Source organism: Amblyomma maculatum, chromosome 1, assembly GCF_055883805.1.
Source record: "Amblyomma maculatum isolate TAMU_Amacu chromosome 1, ASM5588380v1, whole genome shotgun sequence".
Taxonomy (NCBI): domain Eukaryota; kingdom Metazoa; phylum Arthropoda; class Arachnida; order Ixodida; family Ixodidae; genus Amblyomma; species Amblyomma maculatum.
The window spans coordinates 386,962,908-386,989,361 of NC_139344.1; the positions used below are offsets into that span (position 1 = coordinate 386,962,908).

General features: G+C 44.0%; 1 protein-coding gene, 2 long non-coding RNA genes and 1 other non-coding gene across 7 annotated transcripts in view; 2 read left to right on the forward strand and 2 right to left on the reverse strand.

The window, feature by feature from the left end:
* LOC146208451 (uncharacterized) overlaps positions 1-26,454 on the reverse strand; it is a 138,407-nt gene that overhangs the window by 108,438 nt on the left and 3,515 nt on the right. The window lies entirely within an intron of this gene.
* LOC146208457 (uncharacterized) overlaps positions 1-26,454 on the forward strand; it is a 48,603-nt gene that overhangs the window by 3,274 nt on the left and 18,875 nt on the right. The window lies entirely within an intron of this gene.
* On the forward strand, positions 4,983-26,317 carry LOC146208458 (uncharacterized). Of its 3 annotated transcripts, none has more exons than XR_014704982.1 (6): positions 4,983-5,316; positions 7,621-7,684; positions 11,372-11,500; positions 15,762-15,920; positions 16,168-16,355; positions 26,041-26,317. It is a non-coding gene; the product is annotated as an uncharacterized LOC146208458 (long non-coding RNA). The 3 variants fall into 3 exon arrangements; XR_014704980.1 differs by having other exon boundaries at positions 4,984-5,316; positions 11,372-11,505; XR_014704981.1 differs by lacking the exon at positions 15,762-15,920 and having other exon boundaries at positions 4,988-5,316; positions 11,372-11,505.
* On the reverse strand, positions 17,695-17,767 carry TRNAL-CAA (transfer RNA leucine (anticodon CAA)). Its single transcript has one exon. It is a non-coding gene; the product is annotated as a tRNA-Leu (tRNA).

Genomic DNA, 26,454 nt, shown 5'->3' on the forward strand with positions numbered 1-26,454 from the left:
GAATCTTTGCTTAGCCTGCAAGGCAATAGCATTGTGTACCAGCATCCTGCCAATCCCTCATGCCCCCTATTTCTTCTAGTAGACCTAATTTACTATCTTAAGTGTAGTTTTGTTTAGCTAAGTGTATAAGCTTCATTTTGCAGGCACTACTTCAAAATATCTATGGCATATTTATTGCTGGGTACAAGTAAAGAGAAAGCAGCAGCTGGTATTTAGCTACAGTTAGAAGCACCCTGTACCCTGTAGAGTATAATGACAATGTGATTTACAACATGCTCAAGAAAACAGTAACCAGCTTGAACTTTAGAGTAGTTAAATGCACCTTAATACAAAACAGCAAGACACTGAAAATATTCTGTTAGCAGCTAGCAGCAAAGTTTTGCCATCACTGCACTCCCACGTTTATTAACAGTAGCTGCATCTTAAAAATTGTGGGCCATACTGAGTGACATTTCATCATAATCTAGTCAGAGTGCACTGTACAAAGCATATGCTCACTATGATGGCTCAGTGCTTACAGGGCTTGATATAAACCCAAAGACGAATTCAATCCTAGCCACAGTGGTTGCTTTTCAATGGAGGTGAAAAGAATGGTGCCTGTCTACTGTACAGTTCCACTGCACATTTAAAAAAAAACCACAGATGATTGAAATTGCCATAACCATCAAGAGGGTTTCTAGTTGGGCTAGTTGGTGACTGACATGTTCAAACATTGTTGTGCTTAAGAACAACTGACGTAAAGAACGATGTGAAACACAAAAGTGCAAACTATCAACTGAAATTTTATTGCGATGAACATACATATATAGCATTACACATAACAACATCACAAAAATCGACAAGTCAGCAAAGTAGCTATTGTCTCAAGGGTGAATGTGATATCTCCTTCACAAAAAAAAAAAGAAAAAAACCATTTGTCTCCTTTTCTTTATTTTCCCAAGAATTCCCTTTCTTTTTTCGATAGAGAGACCGAAGGGTCGCTTACGCATGTCCCATTCCCGGATTCGATACAGTGGGCCTCCCACAGTTCCCTTGTTAGCTTGTCTTTAGATTTCAGAAGAACTGCCGTCTCATTGAAAAATGGTGCACAATCTTTGCATCTAGCGCAGTGTGGCACCAGACTTCCAGATACACTAATTTGGTTACAGTTGTACCTGTGCTCTCTGAGCCTTTATTTAAGGCATCTTCCCGTTTGCCCCACATATGCACGACCGCATGAGAGCGTGCATATTTTTTTGTGAAGGAGATATCACGTTCACCCTTGAGACAATAGCTACTTTGCTGACTTGTCGATTTTTGTGATGTTGGTATGTGTAATGCTATATCTGTGTGTTCATCACAATAAAATTTCAGTTGATAGTTTGTGCTCTTGTCTTTCGTGTCGTTCTTTACGTCAGTGTTTCTTAAGAGCAACGATGTTTAAACATTGCCATAACCCATCATGGCAGCATCTCTCATAGACTAAGTCACTTTGGGATGTTAAACCCTATAAGCCAAACTGAGAGTACAAGCAAAGTATTAAATCTTAATCCCGCTCAATAAGGTTTGGCAAATCACATACATATATGCTGTGTCATCAGCTGGAAATTCAATGAGAAGGCATGATGCTGCAATATCATTCAATTTCAATATTGACAGAGCAGTCAGAAGAGACAAAAAGCACTCAGTAATGTGTCTTCGCAGCCTGTGTGTACTATCAATGCAAACCAGTTTCTTACAAAGAAAAATAGTACTAGTACCATCAAAATGATGGCCTCTGCTGACAGGCTAGGTGTGCAGTTGGCATGATCAAGAAGACATGCTCCATCAATATGTGTGTAGCTGTAGCAGTAAGGGGATTAGCTAGCATGGCAATAATGAGGTCTTTCACTTATCTCTCAAAGGAATGAAGTGTTGAGCTACAGCTGTTGTAGCATTACCAGCTTCTCCACCACCTTATTTGGCACCCATTTTGCACCAGTTATCATTTTAATGAGCCTGCCACTCTCATTCTCAAAAACAAAAACACTATGTCCCCACAGATATCCAAAGTTTCTAATAGCTGTTACGAGGTGAAGCAATTGATGCAGATTGAATATCATCATTTGCCGGTTATAGAGTCTTCATCCAACAAACTCCTGTAGCAAGTGACCTGCACCACAGAAATTAACAAATAAAGCATGTATTAGCCCTGGCAAAACATTCTGTGCAATAAGCAAAACAATTGCAAAGGCAGGAAAGTTGGGTTTGTTCAGCCTGTTGTGATAGGATCTGCTGTATTTGACTGGGTGCCCATTTTATTTTCCTGGGGAATATTATTCATTTTAGCTATATGCTAAAATATGTCTATAAAGCATACATTGGCATCTTCATGCACAATCTCACGCATGGATTCTGGTTAGTTCAATTGTCCAACAAATATCAAATTTGATACTCTGCATGGATTAACAAACTTTTTATCCCTATTAAAATGAAGTGATACCTTGTTAACTGAAATCACGCCTTGTAAAATGCACTGCATTATTTAATGCGCAATATCCACAATGGTAGACGTATACCAGTTAACAGCTCCGTGTCATTTCAACCCCCTGGGGTTCTTCAAAGTGCACTGGTGTCATGCAGTACACGGGTGCCTTGCTTTTCATCTCCAATGAAAAGCAGCAGTCATGTCCTGTGTTTGAACTTGCATCCTTGGGCACAGCGATCAAGTGCCCTAACCACTGATCCTTTGCAGAGGGGCAAATCCACGAAGAGTGCAAGCTCAACTGTTACTTAGTATTTGAACAGCTACTATTATTATGTTGTGACATATTATGTTGTGACATCCAGCAATTGCTTTGTCTGCGGAATGTGTAAATGACAATAGTTACAGCTCTCATTTAGTTTAATTGAAGCCAGTGATTGCAATCCTTGTACATTTTGAAATGTGTCGTATGTATCTTTCTTATTAATCTCTTTTATGTCATGCATAATTGTTAGAAAAGTGTGAACTATTAAAATATTGAAACAACATAGCTGAATAAAATTTTTCAACTTACCAGTATGCTATAGCTGTTCTTCACTCAACTCTTCTAAAAGTAGTATGAATACTGCACCAACAAGCATCATGAAATTCGGTTAGGGAAGGATGCCTGAATAGCACAGCACAGTATAAAATAGGAGCCACATATTGCCACCGGTTGGTAGTGGCATGTACATCTCAGGTCAATAATGTGTCAGAGCATATACTACAATGATAACAGAGTTGTATAAAACAGTGTTGTTTACATATATGTATATGAACTTCAACTTGTATTATTTGCTCCCTTGCCTTGTTTCAGACAGATGTGAAAATATTGCAAGAGAAAATTTCACATCAAAAGTTGAGAAATAAATTATTGTAAATTTGACAATTTTTAATCATGCCACCCCCCCCCCCCTTATCATGTCCTGCATTTCACTAGTAGGAAAATGGTCACCCAGAAGTGCACTCATTTTTTTTTATTATTATTCAAAGGCTTGCCATGTGGCATAGAATGAGGCTGTCTTCTTAAAGGAAGTCATGCAGTCTATTTTCTTCAAGAAACCGGAGCAAGCTCCGGCTCTTAATATTGTCCATTAGCCACACGTATAAATGTTCCTCCCTCGTAGCCGACAGTCCAACTTCTTGTAGTTGTCTTATTCTTGACGGCTGCATTCATGGGCACGTTCATAAAAGGTGGCGAAGACCCACCTCGGCAGTTGGCCTTGTACACTTAGGGCATGTACTCTGCACTGCATCCTCTTCAGAGCCCCGTCGGCATGTCACCGATGGGGTAAGGGCCCTAATCCTTGTAAGGGACACCTCTCTCGTTATGTTATGAGAGAGGGATTAAGTATAGTAACAGGACGTATAGTAACTGCATACGTTGTTTTCCTGAGTTAATGCTGAATGCAATGAGACAAAATCGAAGTAGGAGCATTTAATGTGATGGTCATATATTTGCAGAGGAAACCCTATGGTAAAAAATGTGTGCTAATATAATCGGGCATACAGGGCTTGATATGGCTTCAAACTTTCATTTTTGTGCAGCTGTATGAATCAAGTCATATATCAAGTGGCAGTCTGCAAGTCGGACTTGAACATAGCAGCATTGCATGCAAATAAAGCTATATATTAAAGGCATGAAACGCGACAACACTTCGTCTCCGGGCCTCGTTACAGTTTGCGCCATTCTAAGACCATGCTGGGGACCAACCCTTCGATTTTAGCTGTGATGGTATTGGACTGTACATTTAATGCATGGATACTGAACTTAACATATGCTGGGGCACTTAGATTTACTGCAAAATTACGCTGGTAACGACGTTAGATCGACGTACTGTGCCACAAAAATTAAACAGTAGTATGTGGTTATTTATCATTAGATATCAAAAAGGGAGGAAAAGATGTTTGCTATCCCCGGCAGCACCTGGCTGAGGCGGCGAAAATAAAAGGATAGTAAGGAAGCAGTAGAGGAAATCAAAGAAGAGCGACAGAGAGAAAGGACAGGGTAGGCAAAAATAAGAAAATAAAGATATATACACTATATATGGTATAATGTACAGTAGAATCGCGACCGCGCCTTTCGCAGTAATGTGGTGGTCACAAAAAAAAAAAAAAAAAAAAAAATTAATAGCACAAAATTTGCATCACGTGATATAATAATACCGCGGTAGTATGTATGCTGCTATGAATGCACACGTTAATGAGCAACACGTCCTCCACCAAAGCGCATAGAAAATGGGGTAATGTGAACGCGCGGTTATGTTAACCTCCGTGATTATGAGAGTGTATATTTGTTTCCTTTGGCCATATGACCACGGTGGACATCAGTAATAAAATGATAATTTTCTTTACTTTAAATAGCAGCAAGTGCTTCCTATCTGTTAAAACTACATGACAAATATCTGACCTAACCGGTTTTCCTGTCTGAAGACGATAATTTACTAGCAGACGATATCACGTCGCAAAACGAACGAAGCCAGAGCCATCCAAAGCTTTAGGCATTCCTGTAGCCAAGAGAGTCTGGGAGGCTGCGTTAATGGCGGTGTTTGTGCGCGGTCACGGTGTGCGATGCTCTTGTTGTACGCAAGTATTCATTGTTTCATATCTGCCAGTCACTGCCTGCAGGCAGTTTGTCGCGTGGCATGGAAGCTCCACAATAGCCTATGCGGTATGCGACGACGAGGGAAAGCTTTCGTGAACGTATCGCTTGTGAAAGCATACAAGCCACAGACTACAAAGAATGTTGCGAAGGGCAGGCTTACGGTGTTGGCAGGCCAGGAGATGACCGCAAGAGAAGAACTTTTATCATGGAAATGGCGAAGAATTGGCAGGTAAGTGCTGTAACTATGTTTACACGGGCGTATGTACCTTTTCCCTATTCCTGTTTCTCATTGCAATGGCAGTAGGGCTAGCAGTAGCAGTATCGGCAGTTGCGCGTCACTAGAGAAACAAAACTTTATTGTCGGAAGCTGAGTTACGGGGTACCCTAGTGGAAGAGCCAAGTAGCCGTCAGCTGGGGGCTCGCTGTTTACGGCGCCTAGTTGTATGTATCGGGACGCACGTTACGTAGCACTGGGCGGCAAGTGGCCGTCAGCTGGTGGCTTGCGGCGACTTTTTCAGAGCGGTGCGCACGGCGCCCAGTTGTATGTATACCTATCGGGGTTTGTGCTAAGGCAGCAGTAGGGGGGGGGGGGGGGGGGGGGGAGGGAGGGAGGGAGGATGGAGTCTCCAACAATTTACAGCCCACGGCATCATCAGATGTGCCACCAGTTTTGCATTTGATGCGGCCATCTTCAGTGAATAGAGGCTTTGTCTGTGTACATTCATCTTTCATGGCCTTAATATTTAAATTGCCTGCACACCTCAAAGGGCAGTGAGACATTTCCAGTAATGCTGAGGATGACGCTTAAATCAGTTGCGCAAATTCAAGCAAGGTATCAAACTATTGCAAAGATGCATTCAAAAGACTTATTGCTTCAAATAGAATACAGCCTGGTTCACTCCTGTGAATGCGTTCCGAATTTGCGTCCTGCGAGGGAAAATCAAAAGGTTCACATTCCAAAAAAAAAAAAAAAAAAGCACCCAGCACGCAGTTGATAAATTCCCATTTTAGTTTTTGATTAATTCCATTTGGTATGTATGGGTTCAAGTCATTGAAAAAAAACAACAGCAGCAGGATTGGCTGAAAATACATTTTATCTATGTTGCGTCAACAGACGCTTTGGCAAGAAAAAAGGAAACGCATGTCCCATAGATGTAAATACGTCAGTATTTTTTCCTAGTGACAATGAAGCAAAAAAAAAAAAGGAATGGTGCACTTGTGGTAAATTTCGCTGACCTTCCTGTGCTCCACTGTAACCTGGCGCTGACAATCCATGCATCCGATGGTAACGCAATATTATAAATATTTCAAAGGCATGTAAGCTCTCAATAAGTGTGCTCACGCGCGTTAATCTGACTGAAAACTAAGCCAACAGGCGAGAGCACAGTGAGCTGCTGCCAGGGACGTTACTCGTGATGGTGAGTTTTTGAGAAAAGAACAGCAGTGAAAACATTGCAAACTATTATGTATGAACATGGATAGGCTCCGATCGGAACGAGCCTTCACTGCTCAGCTAATGCGCACGATAGTTACTTTTTTCAATTGATGTTTTGTGTGAGTGCCTGCCACCGCCAGCACCGCGTCGCATCGTTGCCGCCGTTGCTTGTAGCCAGCGAATGCCGAATTGGTGAACCTTCTAAGGAGTTTCGAGGGCGTGCTCGAGTGAAATGTGCTGAGCACACCCGCCGCGTCAGGCTCGTGAATGCCAAGAACTTCCATCCATATTTTTTTCGCTCATTCTGAGAGGGAAATATATAAAAAAAAAAACATTTTTCCACTGCCTTCGCTGCTCAAGTAGCATGGGGCTGCCTAGTTTTCGTTCTCATGGCAGCGCAGAATTCAACGAGATATCACCTACGAGAAACCAGCTGTTTAGGCAAGAGTTTGCATGTGCATAGAGGGTAGCTATACTTGCCAAAGCCATTTATGTAGAGAGACGCAGAGTTCTCCGAGGCAGAACAATAGCCAGAGCCTGTAGCAATGATTACTTTTTTGTAATACTTTGGAGTAATTTGACGAAAGCAAACATGCTGGTTTTGTAGATACTATAGAAAATACAAAAATATGACAGAACATATATCTACTTATGAGCCCTTTTAGCTGTGAATTTATTGTTCGTCCAATCATCAAACCCCTACCCAGTGATAACACATCCGCTGCCAAAAACGGCCATTGTGTGCCAGCACCCTCAGTGGCCCGAACTCATTTTTCGCGACCAACTTAAAGCATTAAACGCTGGATAATACACAAAACAACCAGCAGTTATTGTGTCACTGTCTACGTAACCAAAAGGCAGAACAATGTGCTTAACAAGCATTTCGAAGCTCTTTTAAGGCTTTCTCTTTGCTGTAAACAATGTTTTTCATTGTAGCTTGCATGCAAGGAGTTGTCAAATGTTGGTCACTTGTAAAAAGTGTTTAGCATTGATGCAGTGCAGTGCATGAAGGAAGCTTGCAAACATCAGTTCTTGTTAATTACCTATAACGAGGTTGCAAACTCTACTTGACTTGTTTCTGTTTGCATGTGTTCGCAGAGAATATTGAAATGAAATTGGATACCCACCTTGCACATGGCGGAAGGGCAGGGAGAAGCAAGAGGTAAAGGCACTGAGGATTGAAACCCCTGTGTTTATCTCTGAATATTGCCTTCTGCTTTTGCTGTTATGTAAGAAGTGGTACCTGCAGCAGTCCCAAAGATGAGCTGCTTGGCAGCTGGCTAAGCCATGATGTTGTACAGCTGGAATACCTCTTTTGAAGGGCTTTTGGGGCCCCAGTGTTGAGTTTTACCTGTCTCTAAAGATTAGAAAAACATTGTTACAGGATGGGAAGCTAGTGAAGAAAGAGCATGACCGATGGTGATGGGATGGGATGGTTTTTAATAATGGGAGCAGGCCTGGATCAAGTGCTCATGCCTGTGCCACTGCTCGCTTCATCTTCATTGTCCTTAGCAATATTCAGTGTCGAAAAGAAATTGAAGATGTTGGTTACTTTCCTAAACTTGACTTGCTGCTCATTAATTAGATATCTGCACATACTCTAACAGTGAGACGCCTTGTGACAAGGCCAATGTTGGGAGCATGCCCAATCCTTCCCTTAAAGCATGCCAATTTTCATGCTTCGGGTTGTTTCTTATTGGTCGTCAAGAATGTGCTTCTAGTTTCTTGTTGCACTACTGGCACCCCGCTGACTAATTGGCATGGTCAGGCGCGTCTCATGCACTTACCCGGGAGCTTTAATGCAATTATGGTTATGCTTGCCTTCAGCACTTTTAACCGCATCTTATTAAAAGGCCATATTAGGAAAATAAAACAACAAATGCAGTGCTGTAAACAGCGCATTTCTAAAATGGCAATTTACTGTCTCCTTACATTTTAAGGGCCAGGTGAGAACTGTGGTCTCGATTTAGTACTTGGGATCTATATACAAGCAGAAACCATAAGTTAGTGTAACGTTGAGGAGAACAATAGAAAAATTCTCTGAACATTGCACCCACATTCCTTTCCCCGCTCTCCCCTTCTGGTTGGTCTGTTTTGTCTGTTGTATTCTGTTGTATAACACCCCCGAAAAATATTTCTGGCTAGGCCACTGGTACCAAGAGTACTGTCACCAACTTGCCCAAGCTTCCTTATCTGCTAATTTGATTCAAATGTTGCAAAAAGCAGTTGTGCCTTTACGAGCCACCATACTCCATGCGTATCATATGAGTGGACACTGCCACAGTTCTCATGAATGTAGTTTTGCAATAGAGCTGCATATTAAATGATCTACCAACAAGGAAAATGGTTGGTATATTTATTGCATCAGTTAAGGGGTCGTCGCCAAACATACAGCACCTTAGAGAATTCGGCACCAGGTGTTTGCATAAGTGATAACTCATGGACAGATGCAATTGATATCTTGAGCAAGTATGAGCAATACCCACACAGCTAGTTTTCTATATTTTGTTTTTATCTACAATATTACTCTGATTCATTGGTATTGTGTATAGGTGCTCCCCAGTGCATGCTCAAGTTTGCAACATCTTGTCTGCCTGTGCAAATATAAAGAAGCAGCGACGTGCAGACCGGAACTTTTTGTAATGAATGCGTTGCATGTGGCAGTGTATTTATGCTAATACACAGTACCAAAGATGTGCATTATCACAATGGTGTGCAAGTGGCCGAGCAAGGGAACAATACGCACCTGCTCGCACTGGTGAGTCAGCAGAATGCCACTGCTGCAACAGTGCCTTGCAGCATGCCCCTGGCAATCAATAAGCAGCTACTCAGTGACAGAAAAATAGCATGCTTGTTGGTAACGAAGGACACGCATGGTCCTAGAGCCAGTCTCGTCACCTGGTGTGTTACCATGATATGCTGCTGTGGAGTGGTCCAGTAAATTTTGTCCTTGATGGCAGACTTCTGTCCATAACACTTAAGAAGCCAGAAGGTAGACATGGACAGTATCTTTGTACATAGTGTAGGCACATGAAGTAAACATTCCACTGCATGATATTTTGTGCAGTCTGCTACACATAAGCATAGGGCTTTTCCTTCACTTCCTTTTATTACCTGTTTATATAGCTTGTGGTCATGGAAGTAAAAATATTACAAAGAGTATTTTCTTTTGCATTGCACGGCCAAATAAATCAACAGAAATAGGAAATGAGAGCTTCACTTCTTAATTTCAGTTGTAAATAGCGGCTAGTGACTCTATTAGCTAAAGATGCATTGCTTAGTGTGTTATTTGAGTGGCTGATTTTTGGGGTGCTCGGCTCTTGATCTGAAGCTTTTCTAACTGCATTCAACTTTCTGGTTGGCTTTTAACTATTTGTATAACAATGTTCAAGTAACTGTGTTCTATTTGCTTCTTTTTGCACCCCAGGTTTTTATGTAACCCCCCCTCACATAATACTCCAGTTGGAGCCTGTGAGGTATGTGAGTAAAAAAAATACAGTAAACCCTCGTTAACACGGACTCGCATATCTCGAAAAATTGGTTAAGTTCAAAATTTTCCACGTCGCGCTTTCACCTCCCATAGGTACTATGTACTGACTCCCGTTTATCTCGAAGCATTTTTCGGGCATAATGCGGATATGTCGAAATTTTGACCGCAAAGATCGAAGACACAGGTCATTACCAAAAAGTGATAGGGGCTCCAAGCGAGTGCTTTGTTCTTATATTAAGTGCTGAACGCAGTCGCGTTTAAAGAGCGAATACAAAATTCCCGCAGACGCAGCCGTTTTTCACCTTGGGAGCAGTCACGTAAGCACCGATCGCACGCGGGGGCTGATGGGTCTTATTGGGCGTGGTTCGGTCAGCTGCCCTCCGCATGTGCATACCGGCAAGAGCAAATTAGTGATTGTGTGGTTCTGTTTTGTCGCGCCATATTCACGAAGCGTTGACTGATTTTTGTTGTATATGTGGTGTCCGCAACAAAGTTGAATGCAGCGGCGGCAACCAACGGCTTATGCGATGCGTTTAGCAGCTAGAGGACGCTTTTGTCGGGCAGAATGCCAACGCGAAGCTGGCAAGCATTACCCAGTTCTTCCTTCAAAAATCATAAGGTTGAGTTTTTCCTGAGAGTTCTTTTCCGTTAATTACAAGAGCTCCCTTAGTGCAGTGGAGCGTTGACAGGCGTGACAGGCCGAGGGACGCCAAAGCATTCCGCTCGGCGCTGTCGCGCTCAGGTTCTGGGTTTGTAGAAAATTTCGCGTATCACCCAGAAGCAGCTCGCTAGGCAGCCAATCGCAGAAGGCTTTGGGCTACTCAATTTCCGTCCTAGTTCTTTTTTTTTTTTTGTGAGCGAAGTTGGTTTTCCTAGTCCGATTTGAGCGAAGAACCTGCAGACGCTCACTTCGTCTGATCCGTGCATATATGAGCGCATCGAGACAATTCAGTAAAAGCTTGGTAGGGTAGTAAAGGAAAATAAATATGCTAGTGTGGGTAGATATTAATTTTCTAAAGGAGCAAGAGGAAGTCATTGCTTCCATCGCAGTGTAGTAGCGCACCGCTGAGCTGTGACCTTTTTTTTTTTACACGCAATGCGCTACAAAACCATTCATCACTGTTTTACCATACGTCATGCTGTTTAGTGTTAAAAGCTGGATATAGCATAATTGTACTCCCCCTGACAGGCCCAATTGACCTTCATTTCCCCAGCTAGGGAACTGGAGATTGCGGACGCTTTATTAATGTGTGGAGCTATCCATGGTAGCTAAGGAGTTAAGCTCGGTTCTGCTCTCCTCGTCTGAGTTTTTCTTCCTGTTTTGACATGTAAATAATGTATATAAAACTTCTTTGCCAGCTCTACCTGCTGCTCCCCGTCCGATGTCTTGTCCACCTGATCACGCTACCCAGAAGCCTTGGCCCCGAACCTGATCGCATCAAGTGGATGGCTGCGGTGTAATCGTCTGCGCCTCCAGTCCTGACTCTGGTACAGTAAGTACATGGTCCTTCTCTTGGAACATTGCCAGGTTTTACAACTTGTAGATATTTGTAAGCTTCGGCAAATGAAGGGTGGTTTTAGAGGCAGATTGGTTTCCTCTAACCACATAGTGCAGGGACTTGCCATTGCTGCAGTAGTCATGGACTGAAAAAAGTTGCACAAACTGGAGCTGGTTTTAATCTTTGGGGAATTGGGCATTGACTGTGGGCCCATCCGCAGAAAACCAGAACTGATTAGGGCAATTGAGGACATCGGTGCGGACGCGGAGGAGATAGCAGAACGTTGGGAGCTTATTCAAGAAGAGTTAAAGAAGGCTGAGGAACAGGAGAAACTCAAAAAGGATCTTGAAGACAAGTAGAATGAAAGGGGGATCGAGAAAAAAACAGCTCGATCTGCAGTTAGCACAGGCAAAATACACTGGGAGACACACACCAAACTCCGTTGTGAGTCAGGAAGCATCAAGTGTTAAAATAAAAAACCTCTTGCTACCGTACAAACTAGGAGAAGACATAGGGTTTTTTCTCGTAAAGTTCGAGTGGGCATGTGAAAATGTTGAGTTATCATCCGAGCTTTGGCCCCAGAAGCTGCTGACCATCCTCCCATGTGAGGCAGCCCAAGTGCTTGCTCGTCTGACAAAAGAAGGAGCAGCTGACTATGCTAAAGCAAAGGCAGCGTTTCTCAAAAAGTACCGCCTATCCCTCAGATGCGTTTTGCCGCCATTTCAGGGAAACCAGGTAACAACGTAATCAGTCGTTTCCGCATTTCACTTACAATCTGAAGGCAGACCTGACAGAATGGTAAAAGAGGAGAAGAGGCTTTCGGAACTCATGACAAAATAATAGAAGTGAATAACGGCCTGGGGGGCCAGTTGGTGCATGATGGAATTGAACGGCGGCGCAACATGGAAACGGACACAGACAAGAAGGGGACACCACATGCGCACACTACCAACTATTTATTAAACGGAAAGGTGGCATATTTATACGTCCATCTCAAGCATCAGACTCATCGCCACAGTCCGCTCCAAACCCAACACGTGAACGCCGAGCACCACCAACAGGAAATCAGACAAGATATTTCTAACCTCAGTAGATAAACTATCAAAAACGGGGGAAAAAAAAAGTTTTTCTTTTTTTAAAACGGAAGGTAGGCCATATTTCATAGCAAATGCAGTGTGGACCGAAAACAGCAGAGTAAGACATGAGAAGCGACCAGCCCGAACCCTAACAAATAAAAAATAAAACTATAAAACAATCGTAGCAAAAGCAGAGTCAAAACAGTTAAGCAAAAGCAGTCAGAACCCTAAGCCAACAACAAAAGACGATCGTAGCAAAAGCAGAGTCAAAACAAAAGAAGCAAAAGCAGTCAAAAAAAAAAAAAGCTAGGCCAACAACAACAAAAGACGATCATAGCAAAAGCCGAGTCAAACAAAGGAAGCAAAAGCAGTCAAAAACCTCAACCAACACCAACATTCGTAGCTCAAGGAGAGTCAAAGAAATGAAGCAAAAGCAGTCAAACACAATCGTATACCAAAGGCATAGTCAAAAAAAGGGGGAGCAAAAACAGTCAGGAAATCGTTGTTTTAGGCTGTTGTTTTAGGTTTGACCGCTGTTGTTTCTTTTGTTTTGACTCTGCTTTTGCTACGATCGTTTTTAGTTGCTTTTAGGTTCCTGACTTTTTGCTCCCCCTTTTTTTGACTACGCCTTTGGTATACGATTGTGTTTGACTGCTTTTGCTTCATTTCTTTGACTCTGAGCTACGAATGTTGGTGTTGGTTGAGGTTTTTTGACTGCTTTTGCTTCCTTTGTTTGACTCGGCTTTTGCTATGATCGTCTTTTGTTGTTGTTGGCCTAGTTTTTTTTTTTACTGCTTTTGCTTCGCTGGTCGCTTCTCATGTCTTACTCTGCTGTTTTCGGTCCACACTGCATTTGCTATGAGATATGGCCTGCCTTCCGTTTAAAAAAAAAAAAAATTTTTTTTCTTTCCCGTTTTTGATAGTTTATCTACTGAGGTTAGAAATATCTTGTCTGATTTCCTGTTGGCGGTGCTCGGTGTTCACGTGTTGGGTTTGGAGCGGACTGTGGCGATGAGTCTGATGCTTGAGATGAACGTATAAATATGCCACCTTTCCGTTTAATAAATAGTTGGTAGTGTGCGCATGTGGTGTCCCCTTCTTGTCTGTGTCCGTTTCCGTGTTGCGCCGCCGTTTAATTCCTTAATAGAAGTGATCTGCCTGGAACAATTCTATAGCTGTCTAGGAGCATGAACGTGTGTGTGGGTGCAAGACAGGCCGGGAAATAAAAGCTTAGAACGTGCAGCAGAGCTGGCCGAAGAATTCCATGCTAGGTGGGAAACGGAGTGATCGCGTTCTCGGGGAAACCCTAAAGCAAACTAAAACGTGAACCCAGACTGGAAACCTAGCAAGCGGCACCTTGGAGCGAGACGAAAGCCACAGGGCAGAGTCGAGTAACTACCCTAAAGTGACAGCCGACAAAGGGAAGGAAACAGAAAGAAAAATCGGTCTGTTTCCGATGCAACGAGCCCGTTCACTTTGCCAACACATAGGAAGTTGAAGGTTTTGTTCTCTTCGGCAGATGCAGATGAAAAAAAAACATGCGCCTGCTAGAGCCATACCTAAAAGATGCAGGTTAATGGGAAGCATTGTCGGGTTCTGAGAGATTCCGCGGCCATCATGGACGTAATCCACCCCACATACGTGAAGGCAGCTGACTTAACGGGGGATTGTGCATGTATTAAACAGGTTCCCGTAAAGAATAGCCCATGTTTGCCGGTCGCACGTGTCAGAATAGGCCCATTTGGCATTCTGGAAATAGAGGCAGCGGTATCACGGAACCTGCCAGAGCAGTTTCCGTACCTCTTTTCGAACAGGTCAGAGCAGATGCTGCAGGAGGAAGGTCGTAGCTTCGGTGACCGAGCCGTCCAAGCGCTCACTTGATTGAAAGCCCGCGAAATTGCAGCTGAACTAAGCCGAAAGAAGAATGAGCTTTCTCTCGCGATGGGCCAGGCAGTGGCAAACCAAGGTAGTATCAGATTTTGGCAGAGTGGCTCAGGTCAGTGACAGAGAGGACTTTGAAGGCAAGGAATCGGGCACCGTGTCCCCGAATGAATCAAGGGAGATAGCGTCTATTGTAGTGCAGCCACGTGTGGAACCTTTGTTAGCTCTGGCAAAAGTCGATAGACGATAGCAGCCGAGCCGTAAAAGACATGGTAAAAATGAAGATAAATACGAAAAGCATTTGTGGCGAACACCCTTCCTCCCAAGTGTGGCAGAGCTTCACAAAGGCCAACCTAGAATGCCCCAAGCTAGGGTGGCTGCGGGAAAAAAAAAAAAAGCTGCGGAGAATTGAGCGGCCGAGAAGGATAGAATGAGTATGGGAGAAGAATAGGAAATAATGAACGTACTGTATGCATGAAGTGCACGTCATAGCCATCGTACAAAAATTTTGAAACCGAAGCAGCGATCTACGTATTCTAATTCTATAGGAAACCATTTGGGAGTAGAAAAGAGCAACTTAATAAGATGTGCATGGTTCTTAAATGAACAATATGTATACAAATGGACGGTTGAATAGTTACAGTAATGGAGTGTTGTGCTAGAATTCTTTACAGCCGTGACCGCAATAAATATTACTCATATTGCTCTTAGCTTTAAGCTCTGGCATTGACAACTCTATCCAAAGAACCGACTGGTAGTGACAGGTTGTTTACAGCTGTTGATGAAAACATAGGCCATCATGATATTATTGCAAGCATATTTGCTCCTTTTTGTACTTGGTTATTACAAGCAAACTTAATTTTGGTCCCTATTCCTAGGGACGCTGCACCTCTTACAACACCCACTGTTCAGTCGCTTTCATTTAAGGTACAAACGCGCCACTGCTGCTCGGTACCTTGGATGAGGTTTTCAATGGGGTTACCTCTGATACCTAGCAATTGCTGTAATATTTATACCAACTACTGCAGTGAAAAAAAAGGTAACACTGCATCACTGTAACTGCTGCATGAACCTTTAAACGTGCCTTAATTTTATTGCCTATTCTTATGGACACATGACCTCTTGCTATTGCTTTGTTCAGTAAGCAATCGTCTTTCATTGCTTCAATTTCTATCTCTCCACCACTTTCTTGTTGCTCCGGGTGTGATCATGTGATTTCATTGTTCAAATCGTATTGTTTTATCACATGTGAAGGATTTAGCCTATACATAATGGTTTTTTTTTTTTTTTTAGATGCGCATCGGGAGTGTTTTCTACATAGAAATGAATCGATTGAGTTGTATGACTGGCGCGAAAACCGACACAGTTTGGCACCCCCAAAAGATCTGTGTCCTGTGGTTGGAAGGGGAATAAAGAACAGGATAATCAGCGGAAAAGCCTGCCTAACAAAAGGTAGCACTGCATCACTGTAACTGCTGCATGCACCTTTAAATGTGCCTTATATTTATTGCCTATTCTTATAGACAGTGGACCTCTTGCTATTATTGCAGTAGGCAACCGCCTTTCAAGCTTTAATTCCTATCTCTCCACCACTTTCTTGTTGTTTCGAGTGTGATCATTCGATTTTATTGTTCAAATCATATTATTTTATCACGGGTGAATGATTTCGCCTACACATACATGCTTTCATTTTTTTTAGGTGCGCACTGAGAGTGTTTTCTACGTAGAAATGGATCGATTGAGTTGTATCACTGGTGCGAAAACCAACACTTCGGCACCCCCAGAAGATCTGTGTCCTGTGGTTGGAAGAGGAATAAAGAGGATAATCAGTGAAAAAGCCTGCCTAAAAAGTTACAAAGATGACGCAAAAGCGAAATGCTGATCAGAGTGAGTGATTACTTCTGGTATCCCACTTCACTTGCTATGTGATGTGACTGTATATGAAGCACCTTAGTATATTTTGTGGTATACTCGCTGAAAATTGTGTAAATACTAAATTTTTCCTTGTTCAATTAGTTTGAGTGACGCACAAATTGGATTAAAACGAAGTCATTCACACATCTAATGCCCATAGACATTACATACGTGGATGACCCCATAATTGTGTTCATGCAATAGTTTGTCGAATACATTAATATGTTAAAAGTCGCCTTTTTTACTGTTAACCGGAGTAATACATATGCTCCATATCATAGCATTATTTGCCTATAGTTTGTAACTGCTCTTTCTTAAATTGTATTCTACACAGTATACGTGTGTCATCTTGTACGTCTATTTAACTCACGAACAATTTGTGATCGAATTCCTTTTGTGATGTTGTTTCAGCTACAAATAACGAATAACAGTTGTGACAATATAGGTGGCTTTAGGTATAACGCGTAGCGCAGAAATCTTTAATATATGCGATGATATTTTTATTCACCGCATTGCCTAAACGAACATGTTTAAAGAGACGAAATGAAAACAAATATGCATGTCTTCGGACACGAACAGTAATCGTGGTGCCATCACCATTTTATTTTAATTAAATTTTCCTATGTCGTGGGCTAATGTCTCGACACAAAGGAAAGACCCTTAGGTTTGCAAGATGCAGCATAGTTTTCCCGAAAAAAGAAAACAAGAACGCCTATCACTAAAGAAAACACCGTTTTTTGTCGTTTCAAAAAGTTGCACATTTGGAGGCCTGCTGCTTGCGCACTAAAATTTTGTCATCCATTGTTTTTTACTCACCAAATCAACATAACTTTTATTTGTATAAGAAGTATTAAAAGCTTGTTTCATTGATTCAGTTGATTTAGTAAAAAATCGCAAACTTTGCTTCAGGAGCAACGCGCTACAAAAATGTTAATTTTCGACCTTACATACTGGCGTAATGCGTTACGTTATTTGCACTAAAACATTCTGTGTTTATTACGCAGGTTATATTGTTATTTTAAGGCAGAATCTGGAGCTCTATGCTGGTATGTGTGTTCTTTGTAACACCTCCAAAATTATTATGCTGGAAAGAGATTTGCTTATGATTATAATTATAAAAAATTACACATTGAAAAATGACCTTCAAAATTATATGAAGGAAAGAAGCCAACAGTCGGCGTGGCCGAGGAAAGCGTTGGGGCTGGTACTTTTGTCTTTTTTTTTTAATGTTTACTTGGATAATCACAGAAATTATTAATGTAATCTGATTAGGGGAAAGATAATTAAACACAAAGTAGAAGAAAAAACAACGTGCCGATGGTGGGAACCGAACCCACGACCTCCGAATATTGTGTCCGGTGCTCTTCCAACTGAGCTACATCGGCCGCTGTCCCCCCTGCTACTTTCTTGGGTATTTATGTTGTCCATATACGAACCTTGAGAGTGTTCACCGGCGCCACCCTCAACCATAGCGGTGGACGTGGAACGGCCTTTGTTACCGCCAGCGTCACATAGAACGTGATCAAGAGCGAGGGCGAAAGCTGTGCTAGAACCCTGTTACGCTACCTATGGCTTCAAGACTGCCAGAACCGAGACCTCCATATGCTACAAGCAGATCAATTAAGGGGAAATGAGGGTGCTCGTTGTAATACATGAAGGAAAGAAGCGAATAGTCGGCGAGGCCGAGGAAAGCGTTGGGGATTATACTTTTATGTCTTTTTTTTTTAATGTTTACTTGGATAATCACAGAAATTATTAATGTAATCTGATTAGGGGAAAGATAGTTAAACACAAAGTAGAAGAAAAAACAACGTGCTGATGGTGGGAACCGAACCCACGACCTCCGAATATCGCGATTATCCAAGTAAGCATTAAAAAAATAGAAGACATAAAAGTACCATCCCCAACGCTTTCCTCGGTTTCGCCGACTGTTGGCTTCTTTCCTTCATGTGTTATAACGAGCACCTTCATTCCTCCTTAATTGATCTGCTTGTAGCGTAAGAGGGTTCTAGCACAGCTTTCGCCCTCGCTCTTCATCACGTTCTATGTGACGCTGGCGGTAACAAAGGACGTTCCACGTCCGCCGCTATGGTTGAGGGTGGCGCTGGTGAACACTCTCAAGGTCCGTATACAGACAACATAAATACCCAAGAAAGTAGCAGGGGGGACAGCGGCCGATGTAGCTCAGTTGGAAGAGCACCGGACGCGATATTCGGAGGTCGTGGGTTCAGTTCCCACCATCGGCACGTTGTTTTTTCTTCTACTTTGTGTTTAATTATGTTTCCCCTAATCAGATTACATTAATAATTTCTGTGATTATCCAAGTAAACATTAAAAAAAAAGACAAAAGTACCATCCCCAACGCTTTCCCCGGCCTCGCCGACTGTTGGCTTCTTTCCTTCATGTATTATAACGAGCACCCTCATTTCCCCTTCAAAATTATAGTATTGTTAGTTATGGTCAATAATAAACTTGATTGAATACTACTGCACCTAGCAATAAAAAAAGAGTGCAGGACAGAGAAAAAGTTCAGCCTTCACTTGCGTTCTGTCATGAATTTGACAGAAATAGGGAATAATTCAATTTTAAGCTATATTAAGTCTTTGCCGACAAGCAGAAAAAGGGTTTATAAGCTCTGACAAGGCTTTAAATTTTACAAGACTGTAACTAAATTCAGCAAATACTAAATTGAAGATTTGATGCCTACTCCATGAGGTGGAGCCATATAAGCACATCTATAGAATAAAAACAGGCATTTTTATGTTTCTAATAATTCATTTTGCAGAATTGAATATATTTACTGACTCGTATTAACAAAGTAGTTTGCATTGTTTCCAGAGATTTTGATACAAATCGATGTTGTGGCAGTTTCTTCAATTCTAATCAGTTTTCCTTATTTTACCATTTTTTTTTAAATTTTGCCCGATTTCAATATAATATGCAGAAAAAAACATATCTAGAGCTTAAAATTTTTTTAGAAATAAAGAATGGAACCTTGATAATCTAGAGATAGTTTCAGTGCCACAATATTATTGGATCTTGCAAGAATGCAGACTGAATTTGGCCATTATCAGGACAAGCACTCGGTTTAATATTCAACGTTATATTTTTAAACAATATAACGCAACACATTTTAGTCCGTGATATTTTTGAGGCACTGAACATTCTTGACCGGGATTTGAATGAAAATCGAATATGATCCTTTTTTTATTTGCAGCAAATTTACACTTTACTGCTGTTTTCGAATTTTGGGCAATTTTGATAAGTTGTGGAAACACACCTTGCGGTCTGGAGCTCCAAAAATTGCTTGGAATTAAGAACATGCGTTAGGAAGTGAAAACATATTTAGTGCAACCAACCTAAGCATCATATTCCAGTATATAAGATTAAAAATGAATATTTTTGCAGCCCATTGCTCTTGAAGCAAAGTTTGCGATTTTTAATAACTCAACTGCAAAAACAAGACGGGTTTCTAATAGTGTTTGTAAATGTAAAACCTGCATATATTTAGTGAGTAAAACATACATGACAAAATCGTGGTATCCAAACTTGCAACATTTTGAAATGACAAAAACAGCGTTTAATTTCTACCTCTAAAGATATACCGTACAATTTTTTTGTTTTCAAGGAAACTACGCCGTATCTTGCAAAGCTAAGGTTAATTCCTTTGTTTCTGATATTTGCCCATCACATACAAAAATTTAATTGGAAACTAAAGATGGTCATGAGACCTCGATTATAATTCTTATCTAAGGCACCCATATATACGCTGTGGGAAAGCCGCTATCAAGGGCTTATTTTTAAAATTACATATTTCGAACGGTTGTGCCATCTAAGAAAATTTGAAAGCTAGGCGCACCTTCGGTGTCTCCAGCCCTCACTTTCTGTTACAGCTGCATTTGCGAAGCTGAATTAATACGTTGAGTACTTTATTTTAGCCACGTATATTGCACTGTTGCGTGTCAATTTTAAGAAAGGCCGCAGTGACGCGATTCTCATAGTATTTGTAAGTGAAATCTGTAAAGCTTACAAATCTACCCATTAATATGCTCTCACGCAGATTTTATGCATGGTACATTACACCTGCTGTGTCCGATAGCTTGAGACAAGGGTTAGAAATAAACCATTGGAAACAGGCGATGGAAACCGGGGGTGCATTGCTGGCAGCCACTTCGCACAGCGCAGTACATTTTTATTTTCTGCATAGGAAAGTGAGGTTATTCTCTCCAAGTACTAAATATTCACTTTAGACAATAAATAGGACTTACAGAGTCGGCGAGCACGTTCGGAAACCCCTGTTTCAATATTTGCGGTTAGAAACCTCATGTGTAACTTTTTATTCGTCTGCAGAAAAATTCCGGGTTATGTAAATACCGAAACCGTTACCAGCCCATTCGCGCACCTCAATTGCGCTGCTCTCAACATGATTTTGAGCGGACGAAACAACCTGCCGCTATGATGGCTGGCCCCATGCATGAGTAAGGGTGATATGCTGGCAATGGTTGCTTCACGTCGGCCCTTTGGCACACATGAAGGTGCGAGTTACAGTGAGCGCGCCGAACTTTGCAATGCGGATAACGACTACAAAGCGGTAAGGATATAAATGAGTGTGAAATGGGTTTTACTGAGGGTTCAACAGAATATAGTCCTCTGTAAGCTGCACGGCGAAAGCACAGGAACACAGTCCGTCTAGGCACAAACCAGCGAGCTCGAGCAGCGCAGCGGCACTTCGTTGTTCTCTTCCTCGTGTTTCGTGACATCTGCTCTTCGTTCACTACAATTTCCCCGGGAGCGAAGAGGAGCCACCCTGGCGACCTATGGTGAGGGCAAGACGAGCGGGTCGTAGTATGTTTTGAGGCGGCTCACGTGCACAGTTTCGCGGCCGCGAGGACGCATGTCCGAAGAGGGAGTGAGTGGCTCCACGATATAGTTTACAGGGGAGGTTTGGTGAACGATGCGGTAGGGGCCGTGGTATTCTGTTCGAAATTTCGATGACAATCCCGGTGGGGTGCCAGGAACCCAGAGCCAAACGAGGGACTCTGTAGGGAAAACATGTGGCGTCTGATCTTTGTCGTGACGATGCTTTTGGCGGCCTTGAGATTCCGATGTTAAACTGCGGGCCAGCTGGCGACATTCCTCCGCATGTTTTACAGCGTCAGAAAGTGGAGTCCACTCGGAGGAGTCTGGACGATATGGTAATATAGTGTCCATCGTGGACAAAGCCTCACGCCCATAAAGGAGGAAGAAAGGGCTAAATCCAGTGGTTGACTGCGTGGCGGTGTTGTACGCGTACGTCACGAAAGGAAGAACAGCGTCCCAGTTAGTCTGATCGGCGGCAACATACATCGTGAGCACATTTCCAAGAGTATGATTGAAGCGCTCAGTCAGCCCGTTAGTTTGAGGGTGATAGGCTGTGGTGGTTCGATGTATGATGTGACATTCGGCCAGTAGAGCTTCAACGACATTGGAAAGGAAGACTCGGCCTCTGTCACTGAGCAGCTCACGCGGCGCGCCGTGGCAAAGGACAAAATGATGAAACAAGAACAGGGCGACCTCACGGGCAGTAGCGGCAGGTAGGGCAGCGGTCTCCGCATATGGGGTGAGGTGGTCGATGCCGACGATAATCCAGCGGTTCCCAGAGACCGTGCAGGGAAGTGGCCCGTAAAGATCAACGCCAATGCGATCAAAAGGACGGGCCGGGCATGGAAGGGGTTGTAAGGGGCCAGAAGCACGAGGTGTGGATGGCTTGCGGCGCTGACAGGCGATGCAGGAGCGGACATATTTGCGAATATAACCGTACATTCCGCGCTAATAGTAGCATTGAGAAATTCTTTGAAACGTCTTGACTACACCAGGATGGGCACACTGAGGGTCGGCATGGAAAGGGGCGCAAATTTCATGTCGTAAATGGCGGGGAATGACGAGAACCCACCGTCGACCATCAGTCATATCATTGTGGCGGTAGAGAAAACCATCTCGTAGGGCAAAGTGTGGTGCTTGACGGCGTAAAGTCCGAGAAGGCGCAGCGTTGGGAGAAGTGGACATGATGTCGATAAGAGATGCGAGCCACGGGTCTTTGCGCTGCTCCGCAGGCATATCGGCGATGGTTAGAGTCGACAGGACGGGATCAGCTGCCGTGGAGCAAGCAGGTTCGCTGGATAGGGGAGAACGAGACAGAGCGTCGGTGTCCATGTGTTTACGGCCAGAACGATATACAACTCGAATGCCAAATTCCTGAAGGCGGAGGGCCCATCTTGCGAGGTGGCCGGACGGGTCTTTAAGAGAGGACAGCCAACATAACCCGTGGTGGTCCGTGGCGACGTCAAACTGGCGACCGTACAAGTAGGGTCTGAATTTCGTTAGTGCCCACACAATTGCCAAACACTCCTTTTCTGCAACTGAGTAGTTGCATTCAGCTTTAGAGAGAACACGACTCGCGTAGGCGAAGACGTATTCCTGAAAGCCGTTTTTTCGTTGAGCCAAGACAGCTCCGAGGCCAATGCCACTCGCATCAGTATGGACCTCAGTGGGTGCAGTCGGGTCGTAGTGGCGAAGGATTGGTGGCGATGTCAAAAGATGGCGAAATGCGGTGAACGCTTCGTCGCACTCGGCTGACGAATCACTTAACTGACTGTTTCCCCCGAGTAGCTTCGTCAGGGGTGCAATAATAGAAGCAAAGTTCCGTATGAAGCGTCGAAAATACGAGCACAGACCTATGAAGCTTCGAAGTTGCTTGAGTGAGAACGGTTTAGGAAACTCTGCGACTGCGCGCAGCTTGGCCGGATCAGGACGAACACCTTCCTTAGAGACGATGTGACCCAAAATTGTCAACTGCTGGGCACCGAAGTGACAGTTCTTAAGATTCAATTGTAGGCCAGCGTCAGTAAGACAAACCAAAACTTGCCGCAAGCGCTCTAGGTGCGTAGCGAAGTCAGTGGAAAAGACAACAATGTTGTCCAAGTAGCAGAGGCAGATGTGCCACTTGAACTTCCGCAAGATGTTATCCATCATTCTCTCGAATGTGGCGGGCGCATTGCACAGACCGTAGGGCATCACATTAAATTCATAAAGGCCATCCGTCATCACAAATGCGGTCTTAATCTCGGTCACAGGCGGCCATTGGTACTTGCCAGTAACCGGAACGTAAATCAAGGGATGAAAAGTACTCGGCACCTTGGAAGCAATCAAGAGCATCGTCTATACGCGGAAGGGGGTAATTGTCCTTGTGGGTAATTTTGTTGAAGCGTCTGTAATCGATACAAAAGCGAAACGAACCATCTTTCTTCTTGACTAACACCACTGGTGAAGACCAGGGGCTTTGAGATGGACGGATCACACCACGTTGTAGCATGTCCTCAACTTGCTTATTGATCACGCGACGCTCTGCCGCTGACACACGATAGGGCGCTGTCGAAAAGGCGTTAGAGCCGGTCTGAATGTGATGCGCGACTGTGGAAGTGTGGCCGAGAGGTGTGTGGGCGGCGTCGAACGCGGAGCAAAACGTCTGTAAAAGGGCCGCAAGCTGCGTTCGGTAGGTGGAAGGAAGGGCATCATCGATGGCGGTTCGGAAGGAGTCGTCTGGCAACGAATCTGGCGTCGAATCGGACTGCAGAGCATCAATGTAGTTACCACATTTGGTCTCGGAGGCATCCAGGTCAGAGAGAAGGTGGGCTGGTTCAATGGAACTGGGAGATTCCCCACGTAGCAGAGTAATCGGGCGCGGAGACGGATTGTAGATGAGTAGCTTCGTGAACATCGAGAACAGCAGACGACAGCGGCAGGTGCTTGCGGTGGATGAAGGATGCAGACGGCGTAAACAGAACACTAACGGCTGACACGGCAGGACACGAAAGAGGTACAAGGGCACAAGCTTCTGGAGCTACGTCGACATCTTCAGCGATGGTAAGCTTTTGAGGACACACTGAACGGTTTTCGTCGTGCAGTACGTCGCACAGTGCAGAAAATTCCACTTCAGCTCGGGCGCAATCGATCACGGCGTTATTTTTAGACGAAGTCCCATCCAAGGATCACATCGTGAGAACAAGACGACAAAACTACGAACTCGACACTGTATAAAAGACCTTCAATGACGACACGCGCTGTACCGTCTGTTGCAGAAGTTTGCGGCCCAACGCGCCGGGCAGAGGAGCAGTATCGCTCCCGAGAGGCGGCGCTGCGCCCGCCGGTGCTGCCTGGTGACGTAGCTATAAAGAGTGAGGAGGCTTGTTCTCTTCCCCTCATCCCACGGCTGAGAGCAAAGATGTGCGATATCAACCGCGGGATGAGGAGAAGAGAACAAGCCTCCTCACTCTTTATAGCTACGTCACCAGGCAGCGCCGGCGGGCGCAGCGCCGCCTCTCGGGAGCGATACTGCTCCTCTGCCCGGCGCGTTGGGCCACAAACTTCTGCAACAGACGGTACATGCTGCTAAAGGTGCAATCCTCTCTTCGCTGGCAGTGCGGAGCGACAAACCGTTAAATGGCGTAACTTTTCGTAATCATCGGCAAAGTCGCTCATGAATCACAGACACTGCAGCACCTGTATCGACCAGCGCATGTACAGGCAGACCATCGATAGAGATTACTATAACGTTCGTGGGCAAAATATGAGGCCTTGAGCTTTTCGCAGAGCAAGCAGTTCTCGCCTCATGAACCGCGGAACTTAGTTTCCCTCATCAGCAGGGGGTGGTCGCCAGCGCATTGGTGACAGTGACCTGCGACGTGGAGAAGGAGAACGATGGGTCGTGTACGAACGCTGTTCGGCGTCGTATGCAGGTGAAGACGGAGCAGAATGAAGCAGCGGTGGGGAGTCCTCCAAAGACGCAGGCTCGGGACACGCAGCCATGTGGCAACGGCACCGACGAGCCACGTGTCCAGGGCAACCACAGTAGTAACTTGGGCGATTGTCCGAAGTGCGCTACGGGTTGTAATAGCGTGGAGTCGCAGAATGAAGCGGAGCCTTTTGAGGAAGCGGTGCATGACGTAGGACAGGCTGCACGGGTGGTAACGGCTGAGGCGGAGGCCGCGCAGCTACTGCCGCGTAGGTCAAAGGGGCTGGGACAGAAGGTTGGCTATATTGTAGTGGTCCTCCGACGTATGTCAAGGGAGCGACAGCAGGAGCTTCAGGAAGCGTGGGAAGTACTGAGACTTGTTTGCGGATGACTTGCTGCAACTTTGGAACCAAAGGAGGGGAAGCGTCAGGACGATTGGGAACGAGGGATGTATTTTTGGGGTTTCCTATTGTACTGGGGAACAAAATGCAGACGTGAGGGTTCTTTATCGCAAATAATGAAACGTGGTTTGAGCCGGTACTCTTCAAAGTAGCAACACCATTTAATGTGTAAGTCATTAATCAGTAACTTAGGTAAATAATGTCAATTAAGGATTCCAAACAAAACCTTTTCTGTGGTGCTCAAGGTAGCTTCCAGCGATATGTATTTGGTTTCCTTCCCCTGCCTCAGAAATGTCTTTTTTCCCCCTTGGATCAAATTTGCTTACACAAGCAGTATATGTGTAAAAATATATCATCCGATGACTACATCACTACTGATCCCACTGAAGGTCCTTATAAATGCTTGAGTGACAGCCTTTTATCACAGGCTAGAAAATTCACATGAATACGGAATGAAGGCTGATATTTTCTTTCGTATATTTTCTAGGATGCCTGAGGAGAGGCAGCGTGTACCTGAGTGACGTCCTCTCCAGGAAGACCGCGGCAGCAGTCAAGCGATGGCTCGTAACAGTGAAGTAATGGGACGGCAGGCACAACGAGCAGGGAAACGTGACATCCTTAACTCAGCCTAGAAGCTGAATGCCAGAATAAATTGCTGTGAAGCCTCACAAACTTAGTAAGCTGTAAGTGCCATTTTGTATTAGGAGGGCTTTGAGCCTTTCGAATATTTAAGAAAGACCAATAAAAAGTGCTGTTTAAACCTACATTTGTCGATGCACAGGCTTTTTTAAGCTACATACGTATGGGTTGCTTTTCACCTGCCCGGAGAACAGCATTGCTGATGCCACAAAGTTAGAGCCCGCTTGGAGGAGAAGATGCGCATCTCAAAATGCTGCCGCAG